Source organism: Syngnathus leptorhynchus, chromosome 8 (genome assembly GCF_054491065.1).
Source record: "Syngnathus leptorhynchus isolate UIUO chromosome 8, UIUO_Slep, whole genome shotgun sequence".
Classification (NCBI taxonomy): domain Eukaryota; kingdom Metazoa; phylum Chordata; class Actinopteri; order Syngnathiformes; family Syngnathidae; genus Syngnathus; species Syngnathus leptorhynchus.
In genome coordinates this window covers 9,815,001-9,838,669 of record NC_141202.1, presented here as the reverse complement: position 1 = coordinate 9,838,669, position 23,669 = coordinate 9,815,001, and the positions used below count along the sequence as shown (strand labels likewise).

The following is a 23,669-nucleotide window of genomic DNA, read 5'->3' as shown; positions in this document are numbered from 1 at the left end:
TTGGATTTTTTCCAATGATTGTCTCATTTCTCTTTTACATTTTATTATTTACTTAGAAAAATCATTCCCTTGCTTGTCATCTTGGAATATTTTTACTGCAGTATCTTTATTTGGCTTTGTCTCTAAAGAATAAATATGGGTGTAGAGAGATTTAAAGTTTTGATTAATCTGTAAACACTGTGTTTGTGGTGTATATCAGGAATTGTGTTTAGAGTCTTGGAAAACAATGCAGTTGTGAATATTCATTATAACTGAGAAATGCCAAATTTCTCACTTGAGCACCAAATACCAAATTGATTAGAGGGTTTCATTTTAGATTTTAAACCTGGTACTTTAATTTATAGATTTGTTTTTGCTGAAAAGTACCAATAAGTGCAAAAAAGGGGGGGGGGGGGGTCTTACATTCGGGGTCTAGATAAAGGCTTTTTTCAAACTTGAGTCTTGAAAAAGAGGGGGTCGTCTTATTATCGGGGTCGTCTTATATTCAGGCCAATACGGTAATACTTTTTTTTTGGTAGGGTAATACATATGGGTACGTGTTATTCTCAAGAAATATCTATTTCACGCGTATTTCCGACACATACTATGAAATCTCTTCATCTATTCTTATATCATACATGTTCTTCTTTTTTGTTTATACCATCTCCCCTTGAGCTACATTCGTTTTGCTCACAAAAGACCTCTCAGAGGAGGTAGACTGCATACAAACAAATAATGAAATTCCAAACCAATAGAATGCTTGATTTCTACAAATATTGAACAGTTGGTGGTGTTATCTGGCTGGTGACCCAGCACTCACAGCAAGCAGGACGGAGTGGCGTGACCTGACCTCCTGTCTGCACTGTGGCGGGTTGGCTGCTGAGGAGAGAAGGAGAAAGAAGCGAGGAGACAGGCAGAAAAGGACGAGGGCGAAGAAAATACCAGACGCTTGCACTGACAAACACATAGAAAACTAAACTAGCATGAACCTGCTGCCACACTCCCCTCACCCCTACATCACATCCTTTAGGGCCATCTGGTTTTTAACACAGGTAAACAACAATGCACTATCAATACCAACAGGCCCTGCCTGGTTAGTTCGCTTGTTTCATATTAAAAGAGTCGAAAAGATGCTCTCGTTTAAGCGAATGGTCTTCTATGCACAATTTGTCTTTCTTGCATAATTTTGACATCAATTTAACAGTACTTTTTTTCCCTTAAACTTGAGGTCTTTTTCTCTTTTCACACCTTTGGATTTTTGGTGTCACTTATAAGAGCAAACAATCTGCTGAAGCATTTACCAGCCACCTTTTAGGTCTTACACCAGCTGTTATTTTCAAAACCTCATCACACTTTGCAAAACGGCACCCTCTTCTCACTCCAACCTCATTGTGACAGTATTAGGAGCTTAAGAGCTATGGCATGTCTTACTTGCATATCGGAAGAGCTGACAGGTACTCTGATGCCCCCAAATATAAACTAGCAACCTTCAAACATTGGTTATTTTTTCCATGTTCAACTCTGTTGATTTTGGATGCAAAACTACACATGATGATCACCACCTTCTCAGTTCTGAAAGCAGCTCTTCAGCAGTCTCTTTTTAAATGTTCAATGATGTATTGTCAGTACAAGCAGTCTATTCATTCTATAGAACTTCATTTATTGGAGGTGCAAGGTACTTTTGTAGGGCAATAACTGTTGCATACGCCACATGTAGAGTTCCACTACACTAATTAGCAAGTGTAATTTGCCAACTTGGTGATGAAGTGCCGCCTCCACAATTGAAAATCAATGCTTTTACCATCTTAATGGATGGTCGTTTTTTTTGGGGGGGGGGGGGGGGGGACTGCTATAACCACTTTCGCGGAAGTAGCCATGCACTTGTCTTGTCCATGCCCCTAAGCTTCATCCATTCCTGGTCATCACAGTAATGGAAGGACGTACCTGTGTTGCACATTCAATCATGACAGTGGCGTGTGCATGAGACATGACACAGAGGCTAAAGCTTAGACCAACCCAGAAAAGAAATGGTTGGGTTGTTTTTGTACAAAGTTGTTTCAAAACAACCAAATTTCAACTCCAAAATTTTGTGACCCAAATTAAAGCTCCAGAGGTCATCTCCCCTTGTATACACATGGAAAAAATAAACACAAGGTAATAATCATTTTTAGTGTCAGTGACTCTAAGGTCATTGACCCGTTAGTACAAACCAGACAAGAAGTGCTTAACTTTCGGAGTAGTTGACGTCTCTTGACACGCTTGACTTTATAACGGAACCTGACAAGGATGATTTACTTTCACAACCACTGAGACGATGCGCACAGCAGATGTTTTACACTTTCTGACCATTTATTTGTATGCGCAGGAAAGGGGGGGGGCTTTAGCGGGGTATAATTAGGATTTATGGAGTGAATCTGCCGAGTTGCAAAGGCGACTGATGAGCCTTCCTCTAAGAATTGCTTTTGTCTGCTAGGTGAGGGATAACGAACGGTTCCATGTTGACAAGGGCAAGGACAAGACTCTGTGTTTTTAGCATTGTTCAACAGATCTTCGTGTGGTAAATGAACAGATTTGTGGTTCTGCAATGTATGACCACATATCTTCACGCATAGAATACAGCCAAAGTTAACACAACGCACATATCTGTGTAAAACAATGTACTACTACTGTTTCTATAAATCAACAACACTGAACATCAGCATGAACAGAAACATATGCATACATGGCTGGTTCTCTGGAACGATGGCCCGGAGTTGTGACGTGACAGCTGAATTTTTTTATTTGTTCAACACAAGGTGAAATATGTTCATATTAAAACATTATTGCTTTGTGATATGAATAGATAGTTCACGCTTTGTTTGTAGGAGGTCGTTGAATGTCATGGTCTACCTCGAGCTTTATTAAATTATGTTTAAATTAATTATTTCTACACTTGAACTACTTCACTACCTTCATACCAAGATATTTAGGTAAAAACTGGGGCAAATTACCAATTATTAACAGTTACTTAGCGTCAATTACATATTGACAAGCATGTGTAAAACCTAGTTTTTGCTGCCATATTGCTAGTTGATGCAAAATTTGTGAACAGTAACATTCACCCTTCGAGAAACTGAAAATATTTCAAGTGTCAGAAGTTCCGTCACCTCTTTCTAGGTACCTTCAGGAGATAGATGCTGATACCATAAATTTTAAATTAAAATTATTAATGTGGTAATTTCCTGTCATAAAGCAAAGGCAAGGGTTAGTACTGACTCAACTTTTTGAACACAGGGATCTCTAAAGATGTAGCTCCTAACTTTGGACACAGGTTGTATTTAAATAAATAATAAAATGGTTGTGTGGTTTTTTTCCTTTTCCCCTCCTTTTGGAATATTTTTAGCTTTGGCCATCACATCAAAGTTCAATGGAGTTATACAAGATCACTCAAATATGTGCCTTTGTCTCTCCATGCCTCTGGCCTGTAGTCTGATGCCAACTGCTCGTCATTAGATCGTCCAGAATCTGTGTTCCACTGTTGGCCAATGTTTTTCGGTAAAAACCACAAGTTAAACAGTTAGAGAAGTGACATTTTCTGTCTCCAGCTTTTTTTTGTCATTGTTTTTTTTAGTAGTCAGTTGATGTGGAGTGAGTTTGTTTGCCCAAACGTTAGTACTCTGGAAGAGCTCCACAGCTGTGGGCACCTAGATCACATTGGAGGTTTCACTGAATAATCATACAAACACACACACACACACACACACACACACACACACACACACACACACACACACACACACACACACACACACACGTAGCGCTCCCCCACTCTGACAGGCAGCCATGTTGGGCTGGCAGCTCAACAACACAAAGCTTTTATCTGTCAGTGGTCAAGCTTGACTGAACCCTGGCTACATTATAGGCACTCTCAAACACGCAGCGACTTAAAACAAACGCACACACACACACACACACACCTTAGAAAGCCATTTCTATTTTTTTCTCTTTAGAACCTGGCTCAAATCTGCTCTTTTCCGGAAATTAGCCATCTGTGCCGTCCATGAGTGACAGAATGTTCATATCAATCCTTCCAGGAGATGATGAGCACCCCGTCTGCACAGCCAACACCACATACACACACTCACACACGCGCATGTGCTCGTGCACAAAAACAAAATGCACACACGCATAATTACACTCATGGGCATGTTTTCAGGAGCAAGTCCTTGGTGGTAGTTGTAGCTCAGTATAAATTGACTTTCCTTATTACAAATGAATTTTCAACAAAAAGGAATTGTCGTTAAAACAAATAAATTTCCAACATTGTAAGTGCCACACAATATATGAAAAAGAAACAGAGAACACACAAACTCATCAAACATTTGTGCAAGACAAAGATGGCTGGTGGTTAATGAATCTTAGTTAATGCTATTAAATTGAAAAATGAGCGCTGTCCGAAGGCACCTTCCTGTTTTTTTTTTTGAAACTCTCGTTCTCTTTGGCTCTGTTCCTCTGCTTCTATTTTTTTACGCTTGAATTTCGAGGAATGGCTTTCATCAGCAAAGCGCATCTCATTAGTGGCGATGATGCGCCGTATGTTGATCATCATCATTTGTGAGTGGACTGATGAGCGATGAATGTCAGTCGAAATGGAGGCGACAAGGCTGCATCCCATATAGCCACAGCAACACACTCACACTAATTACTTTATACAGTGCCACAGCAAATGGCTGCAGTGGCACCTCTAGGAACAGAAGTGGAAATGACAATCATAATGAACCATATCAGGTGCATCAGTTCACTGAACGCAAGCTGTGGCTCTGTTTGATATGAAAAAAACAAAAAAAATCACCATTTGCAATTTGGTAGGACAAAGTAGAAGCCGTGAGGCTGATTTACTTTCTGGGACATTACATTGATTTGACGATAACTGCAACTGAAAGCAGCTCATATGATTGAGTACATCACAATTAAATGTAAAAATTTGAATAGTTCAAGTACAATTTGTTTACAATGATTGCACCCTTTTTTTAATCTGTGGTTTGCGCTAACATCTGGCTGTTTTTTCTAGCTACAGCCGTGATTTGGAAGTCACGGGTTGAGAAAACACATCACATTTGTTGTTATTAACTCAATGAGCAACACTCAACTGATGATGTTTGTTTCACTCAAATTTCCTGGACTCATTTCTTGTTTACAGGTGCAGAGATTTCATGTAGCACCATACTAGTCATTCATTTTCAACACTGTTTATCCTCATTGGGATCTGGAGCTGGAGCCAATGCCAAATGACTTTGGTCCAGCCAATTGCAGGTCACAAACAGACCATGAAAACTTACATTTACCACATTTATGGAAAATATAGACTTCAATGCGTGCGTTTGGAATATGGTGATGTCTAAGTAACAGGAGAAAACCAATGTCAATGAAATAAAATAAATAAATAAATAAATAAATAAATAGTGAAATCTTAAACAGGATCCATTATAATACATTTTACCACAAAAATGTTTCGATCACCGTCACATGTGCATGGATGTCATTAGTTGCCAAATAATTTGTCTTTGTTTGAGGGTGTTGCTGATGTACCTCATGCTAACCTGCGAATTATTGAGGGTAGTGTCAGTAGTATGAGCAGGGTCACATTAGCACGAGCATTTGTCCTCTCACCATTTTTGGTTATTTGTGCTGACGCTGTGATTTCATTCTGGGATTGACACAAACTGTCAGCCAACTGGAAAATCACACCACTCTTTCCCATCAACGGATGTGAGCGGCATTTTATTGTTTTTACACATCATCTCAGTTGGTTCATTTTACAGTTCTTATTTAATTTAATTCATCTTAAATTATTTCTTCATTTTAGGACACAACATTATACATTTTAGTATGGACAGAATTGCTGACTTTATTCTGAGGATGCCAATGCTATTTTTCGCTTCTGCCTGATTGAGAGAAACTTATTCTGTTTAAGTCCCTTACTTTAGTTGCTTTCACACGTGCGCTTTCCAAAGTTGGCAGGCCTTTGAAGCGTTGTTTAGTCTAACCTGCAGTCTGCAACTTTTGTGAGAAAGAGTCTTGGAAAGAAACAGTGTGCACCTCTGCTCCAGTTTGGGGAGATTTATGAGTGGACCTAACCAAAGAGTGTGAGATTGTATACTCAGTTGGAGTTTGGGAGGAGAGATTTACGATGCTCTGTTGCGGCCATAATTCAAAGTTCATGCTCACATATATCACATTTTGAATCACATAGATTATGAGAAAGAACAGATTTATCATACGTACAGGTAGCACATGTGCCAGGTCGAGAAGGCTGAGAAAAGGGAAAAACAGCACAATAGTGCCTTTCTCATGTTTTTATCTGTTTGCCTTAAAGTTAACACAGTCTTTGGAATGAAAATCGTGATTTGACTGCTTTAAAATAACCCTGTTTTTATCATCTGAATACATATGGATAGATATGGAACGATTTTTCTGGAATGAAAACAATATGTATTTGTGTATGTCAATAAACATCGTAAAAACAAGTTTTATTATTCTCAATGTTGAAAATAAGTAAGCGAAATGCATTTATGCCTCATCAACTCTATTTTTTAGTACAAGTCTATCCTCCTAAACTTTAGTTTCCTATTTTCTATGATTTACAGTTTGCACTGTGTTAAATGTTTCATGCACCACAGAGGCCACTCTACTGAAACGCATTCAGCACCGAACACACAAACCATCTATTTCTGTTCCTGTTTGTTAAATATTAACCACACATTCCCACTAGCTCATCCCTGTGTCTAGTTGTATGGCTGTGTGTCTCTGTGTGCGTTGCCAATAAAAAGAGCTATTTCTTGTTTCTATTTGTGTCAGTATGGCATGTGCATAACTCTTACTTAGAGTTCTTTTCAACATCAAACTACATTAACAACTACATAGCCCCTAAATCCCATCATCAAGCAGTCAACAGTTCATTGTTGGACACAGCTGAGAATTCTGTCAAGAAAAATGTGATTATGTAGGAATTCTCATTTTTTATGTAGTTAAGTGTCATTAGAATAAATGCATACGATCAGTAACAAAAATATTTCATTCATAAGTTTTTATTTACTATTCTATACAAAATATGGGGTTCAAAATGTTTTACACTTTCTTATTTCATTCAATAATATGATTTTATTTGTGAGGTATTTCTTACATAGCAGCTATTTGATTTTTAAATGTAATTTGTGTTATTGTGATAAATAAATGATTGTTCTTTCCCAAAAAATTATGAAAAAAAAACAAACAATCACAGCGAACTTTACATTTTGTTTTGCCACTTATAACATGAAAATACTAATTTGTTTAAATGTTTGGAGGGCGGTTACATAATATGAGAGAGCCGAAGTAACACGTAAAGCACCAAATGTGGGAACTGTTTTTCTTTTACTTGTCTCAGGTAAACGAAAACAACAATTCCCATTTTGATGATGCAACATTACTTTTGCCTGAACCTTCTTCTGGCCTGCGTGAGACAATTAATGAGTGTGTTTTGTTTTCTGGAGGCACAGTTCTTGTAAAAGTCAGCGTGATGAAGCTCTTGTTTTTTATCTTGACCTTGCTGGAGCCTCCATCACCCTTCCAAATTAATATTCACAAAACTTTAATTAAAAACATGCCACCCCGTCTTTCTCTAGAGCAGGATAAACAAAGCGAGGGCCTGTGTTCGTTCCCTTCTGGCCCATTCTATGCTCTCTTTTAATGATTTCTCTTCAACCTTAGAAAAAGGGCGAGATGGCATGAACAGCACAATGTGACATGAAAAGATGAAGACAAGATATGGCTCGGGGTGAGTGAGAGAGGTGTTGGCAAAAGGGGCTGTACTGTATCGCTGAGTTGTCGTTAATTACAAAAAAACATTAATGTTTTATTAACCCCCTTATCAGCAATTACTCAAGGGTCTTTGATGTAAAGTTGGGCTTACAAAACCACCAGGGAAAAATAGGCCTCATCCATATTAGCCCATTAGGCAGGGTGGTATATGGACCAGCCTCGCTAACTGAAGAGTGCAGGACAGCCTCCGCAGGCATTAAAGCATTTGTTTTGACAGCACTGTTTGTTTTCTACTCCCAGAAGCCATTGCAGTGCACCTCCAACTCCCACCAGTCTCTCACCACCAGAGCCAGTTTGCATTTCAAATATGATGGAGCTATTGCATTGTGCACAAATTTTTCCAATGTTTCCCTGCTTTCCTATTATTAACCAGCATGTTACACCTGACTGACAAACAAGCTTTTTAACAAAGTTTTGAATTATGCATGCTGTCTTTTCACTATGAATTGACATTAGTTGGTTTATGCGCAATATTTCAGAACATGGCCAGAATGATCATAATCAGGTACGTTTGAGGAAACCCTAATTAACAATAAATAAATAAATATTTTGTCGGAAAGTCCTCAGAAGTCATTCTTTGTAATATTCCATTTATATTTTCATAAAAAAAAACGGTTTTAACAATTCAATAAAAGAATGCCATTCACATTTTTTCCCCTCAGGCAAAATGTGATACGGTCTTAAATCGATAGTACGTCCTGAAGTCACACATAATATCCAGCGCATAGAAAAACATCAACATCAGGCACACATGCACGATTTGATTGGATAATTACATTTATTTTTGCAGCCTGTCATTTATTCCTCTCACAAACAAATCCCTCAACTAATTAATTTGAATTAGTCAATAGAATTATATTCTTTTGCATCCTTCCACCCCTTCAGCCAATATTACAGCATTGAACAGTCTCATCCCTATCTAAATTATTGTAAATTTTCATCCATTGTAATCAAAATATACTATATTGTTTTCCATCACAGTAACTGGCAAGAGGTCACTTTGAGGGAGCTATTTGATTTTTAGATGATGCAACACACAAAAGATGTAAGCTTAGTCACATAAGGAATATTTACAGTGTGTGAAGTCATCTGTGTACAAAAGAGACTTCTGTCATAGTGTTGTCTGTGGGGTTATCCAGAGGTCATGGGAGAGAAAGAGGTCAGATGAACTATCATGGGGTGAGCTTGAGGTCAGTCATCCTAAAAAACAATGATGTATACAAGTGTGTGTGTGTGTGTGTGTGTGTGTTGGAGAGTGTGTTTGTGTGTGTCTGTGTGTGTGTGTGTGTGTGTGTGTGTGTGTGTGTGTGTGTGTGTGTGTGTGTGTGTGTGTGTGTGTGTGTGTGTCCGTGTGTGTGTGTGTGAGGAGGGAGCGGTTGCATGTGTGTACCAAATAAATGGTGTCAGTTCAGTCAGTTTACCAACATACTAAGCTTGGTTGTACAATCGGGGTCATGTGATGGTCACTGTGGCTTGCTTTGAGAACAAGAGTCAGTATTATTGCCTGTTTATCAGCTGTCACGGCTAGTTGACACTTTAAAATCATTAAACATGCTGAACTGAGATTAACATTTCTGCAATCTCTAACACACACACTCAAGAATACACATAACTTTTCCTCTTTTCAAGCATGTTGGCCTCTCCATACTGGAGGCCATGGTGCCATATTGTTGATGATATTTTTTGTTATTGTGCCTTCTCCTGTTGATTAAATTAGTACATTCTTTAAGTCTGCAAAAAAAAAAGCAAATAAGGGAATGTAGTTTTAATAATAAAGAGGAAACGCGGCAAACTTTGTGCTGGTTAATGAGAAGTACAGCAAAGTGCTTCAGGACTGCGTTTTCAATAACATAGCACATTCTCCCTCCCACCCCTCCAACATTGCAAAGAGGACAATACTACAGCCCCCTCCATCTGCTTGCCCCTTCCTTGTTCTCAGCAGATTGTCTCAGCTGTCTTAGAGAAGCAATTCAATAGCCTTTAGTGTCTTTTTGTTTTTTATTGTGGCATCTCTTCTTTTTTCAACACTATCAGGCTTCATAGATGATTTGACTTGTGTTATATTTTAAAAGGATTTCATTTCATTCTTAATGAGCTTGTATCTGCATCCATCCATCTGTCCTCCGTCTGTTCGTCTGTCCGTCCATCTATCTTCCAAACCGCTGAATGTTATTCGTGTCGCATTCTCCAATCAATTAATACAATTAAATCATCACCTCATGACCTTTTATACATTTTAGGGATGTGGCATATTTTTCCATTTTCATACACAATCTGAGTCAATGTTATTGTCAGTGTAGGCATTCATCATTCTTCCAAAATCAGTGGACAGTTGTTTTGCTGATGACTAGCCCTCTAGCACAGTGTTCTTATGGGAAAGGTCATGAGGACAAGCAGTATATTAAATTAATTAATTGCAGTTTCCATGCATTGGATTTGTCCATCGATGTCGCCATGTTTGGTTATATTTGTTTCCCCCAGCCTCAGCACTGTTTGTTTTCGTCGCAGCCACATATCCTGCTCCCAAACATTGATACTTTGTGACTGGCCTGGCCACCAATGGCCCAGCTCAGAGAAAATCAGCGGGCTCTGTGGATTCTTGTGTTTTGCTAAACTCACAAATACCACAGGAATTCAGCTTACAGGCAAGATTACAGTAGTTGTAAAAGTTTTATTACTGTTATTAAAATTACATCTTCATAAAAACAACTCAAACATACTTTAAAACAAGTTATCCCATTGCCGACGAGCGCTGATTCAAATTGCATATACGGTGGCGTCACTACACATTACGTCGAGACAGAGCATGCACAGACCGGACACGGCTTGACTATTCTGATTGAACTGTTTACATGACATTGGCTGCTGTGCATCGACCGGTGGGTGGGTGGTTGGAGGTGGAGGGGGTGAAGGAGACTTGCGGTTGCAACACATCGCTTAAGCTTCTTTCTTTCATTCCAATCATAAAGGGCAAATGATGTCAAATGATAAAGTGGTAGATCTACTGTTTCACTCCCTGTGATCATTCCCAGCTTGAAAAATAAAAGCTTCAGATAACTCCTACCAGGTCAGTTGATCAAACAGTAAATGCAAAACAAAAAGCAGCCTACTAAAGATAATAATTGATTGTGATTGAGTAGAAGGTAAGAAATGTGTCACATGGTACGCTTACACATTTACTCTACATGACAGGATTGAGATTACACACCGCTTGGCGCTCGGTGCTCGGAGCTCTGAAGCAGAGGTGGAAGTGGGGGAGGTCGATCAAAGCACTGTTTTAAGCAAAGGTCATCATTCATGTTGGCTTCACTCAGATGAGTACAGCTAAATATTTTGAGTTTGAGAATTAAGTACTTCAATTGTACTTTCTTACCTCATTCTACAGCAACATCAGTAAAGCACATTAAGATCAATCAAAAGCCCCTTGCATGACCCCCTGGCCCTGGGGTGACCCAGCACCCTCAGATTGATCAAGGCAATGTCTGTGTAGAGGTCACGGGGTTTCCTACTCTTCAAAGAGTCAGAAAGATGCCACTGGCCATGTACACCATCGGATGATTGTTCCTTGAAGGCTTGTCCTGCTGCATGAATTTTCATTTCCAAGCTTCCCATTGATAAATAGTTGAGAAAAGTTAAAAGAAAACACCTGCTAATGCCCTTTTAACGCCGACCTTATAGAAAATAAATTTTTGTGAGGAACTGGCCATTCCCATACCCACGTAGGTGGCATGCTCTTACGATTCAATGTTTGATGACTATTAAAATATGTCATTTACATAACCAAAATAAATGTCACACACAGCGACAATATTACATATTTCTTGCTTCCCTGGTGTTTCAGACTGACAAATCTACAGAGGCCACAACTTGACCTTTTGACTGAGCAGGGCCTTATGGGTAATGATGATACTGATGGCTTGACAGCCATCTTTCCCAGTGGCCATCTGGAGCAGCTGTCATGGTGGCTGATTGAGAAGGAGAACATCCACCGGCTAAACATTGATTTTTGCCAAGAGCACTTCCCTACTCTCAGTCTCCATCCAGTTGCATCATTTTGCATTGTGCTCACCCTGAACTTTGACCTCGGTGAGAGTTTATATAGAGGTCATTGCCAATGTGCTTTCTTATCCATTATCTGAACTGGCTCACAAAAAAATGCTTCTTTATGCAAGAATCAAGTTGGGATATAACACATCCAAAAATAGATGACAACTTGCTGCCCGCTTGGCCCATCCCCAATATTTGAATTTTTATTTTTTATTTTTTAATCAAAATTTTTATGTTGTAAAAAACTTTGCTGAGCTCACATATATAACCTCAACTCAGATGAACCAAGGTTTAAAGTGCATTCAATATCTACACATTCACTCTGTACGGCTTATCTTCACTAGGGTTGCGGGTGTGCTGAAAGCTATCCCAAGTGCTGTGAAAATATCGTGGTTTCACATTAGTGTTTGTGAGTCAAAATCTGCATTTTATGCCTTATTTACTACCGTCACAAAACTGAGCATCACAGCCTTTTTTTCCCGATAATTGAACCGCAGGGACACACCCAAAAAGCTTCGCTGGGCTGAACACACAGCACAAAGCACTCTCGTGACCTACGTGTGGTATCCAGGGCTAGTATTACCACAATATGGGCATCTTGGGACTCAAACGATATTGCGTTGCAATGGAATTCTTCCATTTTTCACCACTGAAACTAAAGCACAAATCTCAGTCAAGTTGTTTACGTTATCCTTGCAGTCTGCTTGCAATACTGTAAACACTTAAATATGGCAAAAGAGAAGAAAATAATGACTCTCAAAGTCACTTTATGAGAATCACCCATCTGCGCTTGGCTGGCAACCACTTCAGGTTACACCCCGCCTCTTGACCAGTCACCTGGGAAGGAGGCGGTAAACTATTGACGTACAGTACCTGATTCATGATGTATTTCATTGTCCTGTACCAAATCTCTAAAAAGATTACTAAAAAAGAATATATCAAGATTGTCCCATCAATCCTGAACAAAAGTACACACAAGTAGTGTAGACTGCCACATAGGAGCGTTACTCTGACCTCTAACTGAGACTTCTCGTCTTCCTCTCGGGATTGTTTCATATGTAAGCCGAATGATAGTGATCTGTTGCTGCGAGCAGAGCGGATTGTAACCATGAACACAGGTACACTACTTCCTTAAAACACACCTATATACCACATAGCACAGCTGCCGTTCTGTATAGTGATCCGCATAATCTGACAGGCTTGGAGAATGATTGATAGCTATTGTTGTGTTGGCTTTGGCCCTCATCCCTCTGCATCATCCTCTTCCTCATCCTCTCTCTTGGGGATATGAAGGAGCCTTAGCGCCACATCATGATGAGTGATGGTAGTCTTGGTGATGGGTGAAAAAGAAATGGTTTCTTGTGGCAGTACAGATTGCCTAAGTCCATGTCAAGCGTCCAAGTGTGTTTGTGGCAATGAGTTGGTTAGAATATACTCGCTGAGCCTCCTTTTTTAACAATCGTCTCTATAAAAAGAAGGAAAACCATTAAATCTCAATTTGAAACTACCAGCTGTCTTTATTAACACATTGAATAAGGTATTGGCATTATGGGGGAGGGATCAACCAGCTACCAACACATTTCTGCTGCTCTGACACTTATTTTTTGCTCATTTTGCTTGTTTGTTGTCATGATAATGAAGTCACCCTGTTGTTGTCACCAGGAGAAATCTAGTATTTTGGCCTTGTTCCACCACTAATGTATTCAAAAGCTACTTTTCCTCTCTCATCACTCCAGCAACCAGCCGCTTGCCATCAAAATGACTCCTAATTAGGTGATCTAGAAACAGAAAACCTAGAACAGAGATGGTAATATATGGAATTTGGTATCAATGCTGTGCATTTAAAATTAAGCTCTTTGGTGATTATATGATGAGGAAATCAAAGCAAATGAAGAAAATGTGGTGTTTTTTTTTTGGGTGACAGAAAGGATTTCAATGTAATGAGTGGGAGTGACTGAACACTTCTGACAAGCTTGAAGCATTATGAATGTTTGGACAAAGCAAACTGGCAAACTGCATGGTTTATATTTGTGTCTTCTTTTTCAGGGAAGAGACACATTTTGTGTCCGTTCCTATTCTTCTTTTTCTCTCCTTTCTTGTATGCATGCCATTTATCTCAATGGCCTCTCAGTGCACTGTGGGAATTGCAGCCGTACTTGCGCCATGTGCGAGACAAAGAGAAAGGTCTGTTTCAACACCATCAATCCCACACAGTGATGAGTGAGAGATAGTCACCATCTGTGGATGTGTTTCTCAACACTTAGTCTACAACTAAAAGTGTATGCAATAAAAGTTAAAGTGTGAAAGCCCGAGTGTGGCATTTGTCAGGGTGTTTCGGAGATGCCACCCACTATATTGTGTATCACCCTTTCTTTTTTTAATCACTTGCCATTTGTAGTGGGCAGGAAAAATGCAACACTGTGTTAACCAATGTGTGGTAAATACAAACACTTTCTTGGTCCATGCACCTGTGCCACTTGGACTCCATGGTTGTGTCTGTTTTGCTGTGGTTCTCTTCTCTCCTTCCCTTCTCCTGGCTCAGTGCAGCAGCCATTAGCTTTACAAATCCAGCCTTTGATCTCTGATTTGGGCGGGTGCCTGGGAGATTGGCTGTATGTATGAGTGAATCCGTGTGCACGCTTATGCATGTGTGTGTGTATGTGTCTAGCTTTCTATGTCGACCATTTGGGGGTTAGCTGGCACTGCAGAGGAGAAAAGTTCACGACGGGTCCGCTTTGCTGAGGTATTACAGCGGGAGTTGATTTCCAGGGAAGAGACCGTGATGAGTTCTTTTGCACTGAGCATAAAAGCTGCCTAATGATTTAAATATAACTCACTTGCCGCTTATTGCAAACACCAACCCTCTATGACCCGATTTCACCCAAAATCACCCTGTAGGGGTCCTCCTATGTTCTCTGTCGAATTGGTTCGGAAGAAAATCTTCCATGTGTTTGGCTGGGTTGTATGAGTGCCAAAATTAGAAGACCCGTGTCTTCTTGAAAGCTATTTACAAACAACAAACATGGATCTAGCTTCTAGGGATCTTGTTTCATCGTCGACGCATTCGGAAATGCTGGCTTATCCTGAATTTTATGTAGGTGTGAGGCTAGCTCAGCCTGTTTGACAATTTGGCAGACCATTCTGTGCCATATCACCAGCTCATTTAATGAGGATACCTGCTTATGTTGTCTGCTGCCATACTGACCAAGCGATGCTCGGGTCATTCAAGGATCCCTCCATCCTTTTCCCCCTTCATGTGAGATTTGAGTGTGCTGCATTTAAAGCAAATGATAGGAGGCGATTTAATTGGAATTGAATGGAGTAGGCTGTGTTCACACCCACAATGAAGTGCCCTGCCCTTTTTTTCATTTTTTTTTTTAAAAAAGGGGCAAAACACTGCTACTACAACAATTGACACGTTTCAGTTCTACCTTCTTCCACAACAATCCCTCATAGGCAGTTCTTGTCGTGGCATGACAAGTTTAATTAAAAATTAGATTAGAACCATAAAATGGGGCCAGAGAGCAATAATTCTTCAAAAGATGATTTTAATCATATTCTACTGTCGGGTCACACTTACTTATGTGACATAACTGTTCATTTTTGACAATTGCCAACTCCCCCACCAAGTATGGGCTTAGTGGGGATGAGGTTGGAACCCTCAAATTCTTCCATGCCAAGTTAATCCCACCATTCCCTGTACAGGTGCATAGTCAGGCTGGTATAGAAAACGGCTTTGGCATAAAGTTAGACATTTCTAACGTCTATCTTGAAAATAAAATGAGTATAGAGTGCGTGCTTGTTGTTTCATATGTCCACTTGTCCATCAGGCTGGCCTTCATTCTGCAGTTCAACCTCTCTGCTGAGCGGTAATGAATGGTTTCCCCCTTTGTGGAAAAGTCACCTGTTTTTGCTTCAGCCTTTCTCCACTGCATTAAGTGGGGATTTATGGAGGCGGCTTTCTATTGAACAAAACCATTTGTCTTCCAGTTTGGTTTAGCAGCACTCTTTATTCCCTACAGATTTAAGGATGGAGGGCTGCGGGTGCCATGTAGGGGGGCAACACCATTAAGGGCTTCGGCCTTCCCAATTTCTCTTGCACTTAACACCGGGAAGGCAAATAGCCCTTAGCGGTCTGTTCCTAAAGAGACCTTTTGAATATATCGATGCCTAGTGGATAAGTGGAGCGCTAACACATGCAGTACGACTGTCCCATTTTTGCCTCTTTTACATTCAAGGACCTGCTGGATTTCAAATGGTCCTTCAAGAGGGAGCAGTTTTCTTGCCGACCTAAGAATAGAAATGTATAAATGAAATGAGAGGCAGGTCTTATACACAGGGGATACGGCAGATGTAACAGCAGGCCACAGCCACATTTGTCCCTGATAGTGAATCTATTACAAAAAGCTTTTATTGAAATAGAGCTGGCATGCTTGAAACCCTTTTAATATCATAACCTATAAAACAGCAATATTTTATAATTATTCCATGGCAGCGTGTTTGGTAGAATCTTTAAACTGCCAATTACTGTGTCATATGTAGCTGCATTAGCGTCTCATTACTTTAGTGATAGGGAGAAGATTCCTTAATGCCTCTTGACAGGCCATGATGTAATTACACAGTGTTTGTTGCGAGTCAACATGATAATTTGTGTTTCCAAGGGATCTGTCATCCGCCCGGGATGCTGGGCGCATAAATGATTCTACCTCTCATAAATGTCCTGATTGAAAAACAAGCTGTTACCCAATCCAACTCTACTATCTTGTCATCGTAGAAACGTGTGGATCCAGAACATGTGTAAAGGAAAAAAAAAAGGGAATACAATTGCTGGTAAAAATGTATCAATATAAAATGGAGGTGCTGCACGAAGGCTTACCTATCATCATCCTTCTCCTGCGCAATCGCTTGAGGTTGATGTGGAGACTTGTGTTTATTATTGTAATGTAGTAATAATGTGTTGCACTATTGTGTTATTCCCCTGAGGCTACCATTGTTGAATTTAACCATTCCCACCCCCTGAGCTTGACCGAACCAGAATACACAGCATCTGCATGGGGGCTTCAGAGTTTCTGTGCACAGCAAAGGGTGTGTGCGTGTGTTGTTTGTGTGCGTTTTTGGGGGCGTCTTTTTGTTGTTGTCTGTTTTGAGATCTGTGAGTTGGGCTGGGATGTATTAAAAGCAGAGCGCGTTATTCCTGCGTAGCCGCTGGCTCTGGTGCACCTCTGCAGCATTCTGACTGTGACCCCAGCCCGCGGTTCTATGTGTGTTTTCATTCTTTTTGTACATGCTCCCTAAGATATTCTCACAATCCTTTTTTTTTAATTTTTTTTTCTTCCTCCTCCTGCTCGCCGCTCATTGCTGGTTCCTTGCAGAACACACCCCCATAGAGGAGGTTGCACATGATTTATTTGTCTCGCCACTATCCTTTTTTTTTTTCACTTTGAATTGCTCTAATAATGCCCTGACTTAACCTTCTCATCTCCTTTTTAAAAATGTGTCTTCTGCAAGATACCGTGCAATGAGATCTTTGCTTGAAGCCTCACTCCAAATATGAAAGGAACTACATGATTTTAGAGTTGGAATGCAAAACATGTAAAACTGGAAAGATTTTATGAAAACTTGGGATCACCGGAGACATGAACATCTGAATTTGTTTTTCTGAGCGCCCAGCTGTGTACTGTACATGCATCAGCCGTTATAGCCTTTTATCGTATTCCTTTGATCTCGCTATGACTTTTTATATCACATTTTTCGGATCCTGCAGTGGAATCAGCAAGCGGATCTATAAATCAAGACTGTAGTGGGCAAGGTGATATGCATATCTTTATTTATTTATATATCTCCTTTGAAACGGTTCATTTACTACATTCTCCAACATTTTAGGACTGTGTGAGGTTTTGCATGAAGTTTGAAAATTTCCCACTAATACTTTTGAGAGGAAGAAAAATTAATGCAAAGGAGTCTGAAAATTGAAAAATGTATTTTGTTTGGGGAAGATGAACACACACACAAGCACAAGCGCACACACACACACACACACACACACACACACACACACACACACACACACACACACACACACACACACACACACACACACACACACACACACACACTACTTGACATAACTTTCAAAAGGTTTGTCCATATTCGAACCATATTTGAATGAGCGCTCTATGTACCGCTGGAAAGAGAAACAGATGCACCTGTTTTAGATTAGTCTTGAACGTTTGTTTTATGAGGTGTCATCACTATGGGGGTCTAGGCGCAAAACATGTGTGGAGAAAAACATTGTAGCTAAAGTTACTTTTCCCAAGGTCAGCTATTGTTCAATGTCAGTAAAGAATTGATTGAATCTTTGAAAACATAAACTGACAATTTTCCTTTGGCATGATTTTCTTCTTGTGCTCTGGTTATAATTACTGTTGCTGCTGTGGGGCACATGTCATTAGAATGAAAGAAAGAGTGTTTTAGGAGCTATGTTCAGTAGGGTATCACACATTCATTTTAATGAGGACACTTGACACCAGCAACAATGCTGTTGACAAGAATTTGACCTTTGATTTTCAATAGGGAGATATATGCTTTGTGTTTTCCTATGTGACTATAATATCATTGCTGTCTGAAAGCCCCACGTGTTTACTTTACGACAGCCTTCAACATTTCTGTGAAAGAAATGGAGACAAGATTCAAGCCTTTTTTTTTAATGCATAGACTTGATTATTTGTGTATCATTAGGAGATGACAGGTCATGGTAATTTATTCATGATACTAAATCTGACTAGTCTTTTGCAAAATATTCCATTGATGCTGAAGAGCAATCATTGGACAATAACAAGTATAACAGAAAATTAATCCTACTTTTTTTCTGGACTAATTTGAGGATTTTGAATTTTCACTTTAGTCAAATATATTTTTGTCCGATGTGGAATCGGGTTTGGTTCATCAGTCAACTCTGACAAATTTTAATGTCATGATAATGCAAGCTCTCTTTGTTGTCCTCATCCAAATTGTCTTCACCTCTAGCCACTCGACCTTTCTGTTTGCTCTCAAGTAGCACACCTGCTCCTCCAGCTCATACCCAGTGCAAGGCTGGTACCTCTCTGATGACTGTCATCATCATTGTATTTTTTTTCTTTTTCCTGTCAGACCATCGATGACAAGCCAGGAAGGCAGCGAGCCAGCAAAGCCAGACAGGAATATGCGCCCATTGAATCATAATCTCTGGAAAATTGTAAGTAAACTTTTGAAATGTCACAAAACAAAGAAAACTTTCATTGTGCGCTTTGTGAGTAAATCAAGTTTCATAACGATTACAACACTTGGATTGTTTTGGATGTATTTTTATGGTATTGCCTGTAAAGATACTCATTTCAAATATGCAACGATCACATATCTTCCAAACATCCCGGCAGCACTCTCTCCTCATCCTCCTTGCTTCTCTGCGCTTGGGCCAGCATGAGATTGGTGACACAGATGTAATAACATCTCTTGTGAATATTATGCTCCTACAGCAATTTTCAGAGGTGATTAAACATTGTGTTTTAAAGTGTCTCACTGTTGTGAGGAGTAAAGAGAGAAGTGTGATCAGAGTGAAGAATGACAGAGAAAGAAGAAGCTATTCAGGCATCGCTGCTTCTCCTCCAGGTGTCTTCGGCCTGCATGATTTCATCTGCGCTGCCATAATAAACTTCCTTAATGAAATAAGTAATTAACATATTATAATTGTGCGGTGGATGATTTTGACAGAGATCATTTTCCATATCTAATGCTATGCTAATTTAATCTGTTCCCCTCCTCTGCCCGACACGACCCTTTCTGTGATTAAGTTTCATGCCATCTCACTTTCGCTTTTCCTCACCTCTTCTTCATGCAACCCCCCTCATCACCCACACATCCACCCTCTGTCTTTTCTTCACGTGTCTCTTCCTCTCTTTTTCCAGTGATGGATTGACTCCTCGGCAAAGGTTCAAGGCCTTGTTGTTGTGGACTTGCAGGCGGAGGGACGTGCACAGATGGCCGGGGAACTGGAGGTTGGGGGATGGCGGGTGGAGCTTTTGCATCTGTATGTGTGGTCTGATCTCTGCCAGTTCTGCATGGAAAGAGGAGAGTGCATGAACAGGATGTGTAGGAGGTAGGGGTAATGGTGCTGATTGAAATATAGCTACGGGCTGGTAGTCATATGGACCTTCACTGTTTTGGGACTTTGTTTTTGGTAATGTGCAGTTGAGACAATTCTGAGTATCATCTAGTGTCATTTTTTTGGGTGATGAGACCATTATTAGTCTGCACAATTCAAAATGGCTGTCTCACAACATTCAGTATCCTGTCCTTCATGAAAATTCCATGATCCAGTTGCATTTTTTTCTTCGCCTTTTCTCTTTAACTGAACTGAACTTAAGCGCTTATGTCTAAACTTAACAGCGTGTAACCACAGCAAGACAGGTAAATACAACGTACAAGTACGAAAGAAAGTTTTTCAATTACCTAAAATGGAGAGATATATACAGTTTACAGTAGTAGTCGTGCACTGGAATATAGTGGAAAAACAATTGTCTTTCGGATGGTATGCGTCTTATCATGTATATATCACGGAGCTGTTTTTCCACAACAGCTTTTTTTTATTTTTAGAAGAGGCCAGTTACTCATGTGGTCCCTAGGAGCAACCTATTGCCCACAACCACCACTTTGGTGTGATGATCTGTCAACCAAGGACAGCGGTGTGTCTTCCACTGTACCACTGATCCAAGCAATATTTTATTTCTTAAATTTAAATTGGGTATAATGAACATTTTGAAAGATCAAATTAAATTGAATAAAAGCCCTAAACAATGATTTGTCTGGGTTTTGAAAGAAAAAGAAAATATCCACTTGTAATTTGTGTGGCCGAAAGAGGACAAATAAATACAAGTTCTTTGGCTTCAGCAATTTGGTGGGAAGAACTGGGAGGGACACCAAAAAAAGGACTGCCTGTGGTTAATCTGTCCCATGTGGTGACAGGCAGCCCCTCTAATGGACTAACGTTCAGTCTCAAATGCCTGAATACCTCCTGTTTTGTGAGCACAAAAGACATCTACCACGACAATTAATATTTTGTAGCTGTAAGTGGTCTACAGGGATGTACAATAACAGAAAGAATCTCCTCAATCTTTTATATCAAATGTGGCACTACAAACAAAAAACAATGGACAATTTACAAAGGAAACAAGATTATATTATGAATGAGCAGTATTTTGTAAAACAATTTTGCCTGTTCAAAGTTGAGCACGCAACAACTGGAATGCATGAATATTGTACACGGGTGGTGTGTTTATGTCTGTGTGCTGTTAGTGTGAGGTCAGGTGGGACTAACAGCAGATGAGCATGTGAAAGAGCTCAGATGTGAAGGTGGCCAGTAACAATTGATGATTGACAAGACATGCCACGTGTAATGAGAGGTTCATACCTGCATGTTGCCTTTTGCTACCGAGCTGCTTTTAACCACTTCTCTGACCAAATATGCACCAGAAAGGGCTGAAGTCCAACATATGTGTGTGTGTGTGTGTGTGTGTGTGTGTGTGTGTGTGTGTGTGTGTGTGTGTGTGTGTGTGTGTGTGTGTGTGTGTGTGTGTGTGTGTGTGTGTGTGTGTGTATATATATATATATATATATATATATATATATATATATATATATATATATATATATATATATATATATATATATATATATATATATATAAAAGTATATATAGAAGAAATATATATATATATATATATATATATATATATATATATATTGGAGGTTGGTGGGTGCAATTTCAGATGGGAAGAAACGCTTCCAGTCCTGTCCCCAGCTTAGCTGTTCTACGTATGTCATGTCAGAGTGGTCAGGCTGGCCTTGTCGTCACCTTTCCACATGTGTTGTTACATGCCAACATGTTGATAGAGGAGATGAAGGGTGCTGTTGTCTGTCAACCTTCCAACACTGCTGCAAGACAGTTTGACAAGACACTTTTTGCTGCCACATGTAATGTGTAATATTGAGTGAGACTGCTCTGAGAATGTTCTTCAGAGTTACTGGATTTGGACAGCAAGAGTATTTGCTTTTATTGGTTGTAGATTTAAATGTATTCTATTTGTGTTAGGAAAGAAGCAATACAGGGTCAAACGTATTTTTATTCTGTTCACTTTATAGATACATAAAAGAATGGAGATGTAAACCTTGTGTCTTTGTGTCTTCTACAATTCTTGTAGAACCCAACTTCAACCTCCCACTGCCAAGACCCCATCATTTGATTTTAATTTAGCTTGAAGCTCTTCACAATAAAAGATGCAAAATGACCTTTACAAACAACAGGCACTCGTATGAGTAAAAGGCCACCAAACTGAGACAATTGTTTTTTTTACATTGTACAATAGTACATATTCAGACTACATATGCTTCAATTATTACAGCAGATATTGTCAATTTTGTTCCCTTTGCGCCTCAATAATTAGAACGAGTAGGTGTGTGAAAGCTATTTCTTTTGTATCTGAAAAAATATTTTCATTCAATATGATGCCAGTGTTTCAATGAATATAAAACAAGACATCGAAGCAGTACTTTTAGATTTACTGATTGAGATTTTGACCTCATATCAGTCAGACTTAGTGAATGATTGCAGTTCCGTGAAAATGTATCTTTGTCAGCAATATTGGACATATTCCTCAAGATTAATCACTTATTAGTAGGTTTTATGTCCCTTTCTAGAAAAAAAAAAAAAAGAATCCCCAAAATGCACAAAAAAGCTCATACTAAACCATCTTTGTGCCTTCTTATTATCAGTCATCCTGTTTCTTCCTCTGGCTCAGGCCTAGTAGTTTATGGGGAGACTTCAACATAGCTAAATTATCATCAGAATGAGAAAGGAGTCCCTGGGCTAATGCAATGTAGATATGTTGTTTTTTTGTCCGAATATGAGAAAAAGAATTTATTTTAGGACCTCGGAAAGTCAGAATTAATTTTTTGCTCGAGCTTTTACCCCGCAGTCAAACATAAACTGACTGCAGACTCAGCTGGCTGACTGAGTGGGGACACACACAAGACATGGGTACGCATAAAGACACACAAGCACGCACACGGCTCACTATGAATGCTTAGAGTCCCACCGCTCTCTAGTCACACGTTCAAGTTAACTCCCCAATGAAGTATGTCCGTGCGAGTCCATAGTCGCCTATGAATCCCTGATTGACAGGTGGACATGGGTGACACAATAGCCGACAATATTGTGTGACGACCATGGTTATAATGGCCGGTCTCCGGGGAAATGCGGAGCTGTGCCGTCATCCTCCATCTGACATGAAAAGGGAAAATTTCAGGTGGCGGTTGAGGGGAAAAAAAAAAAAAAAGAAAACATTTGGGAGGGTTGAGCTAATCAACATTGCCGCTGGCAGCCGCTTTGATAGGGAAAATGGAATCCTTGATTGTAATATAGGGCACATGACTGATTCATCTCATGCACGCGGCAAGGCAGTAATAAGCAAGCTGCAAACCACGGAGTTTCTGTCGTTCTCCATTGTACTCTCATGAGACTTCAGTATGATACTGGACAAAAAAAAACAACTATATTTTGTGCATAGGCTATGTATTAGATTATTATGGAACGCAATCTCTAAAACAAGTGTAGATATCTGGTTTTATATCACCATTCAAATTTTGCAGCCCTTGTTACTCAAATTGCTTGTTGGAGCATTTATTATTATTTGTGAATTCCCAGGTAACATTGTGGCATCCAAAGCCCAACATGTTTCATGCTCTCAGTTTTTGATTCAGTTTTGTATACG

The 23,669-nt window shown here is 39.6% G+C and overlaps 1 long non-coding RNA gene across 1 annotated transcript in view; it reads left to right on the top strand.

Annotated features, from left to right (window-relative positions):
- LOC147052314 (uncharacterized) overlaps window positions 1-23,669 on the top strand; it is a 100,933-nt gene that overhangs the window by 15,409 nt on the left and 61,855 nt on the right. The window contains exon 2 of the long non-coding RNA XR_015066927.1: window positions 19,015-19,099. This is a non-coding gene — a long non-coding RNA (uncharacterized LOC147052314). The remainder of the gene's footprint in view (window positions 1-19,014; window positions 19,100-23,669) is intronic.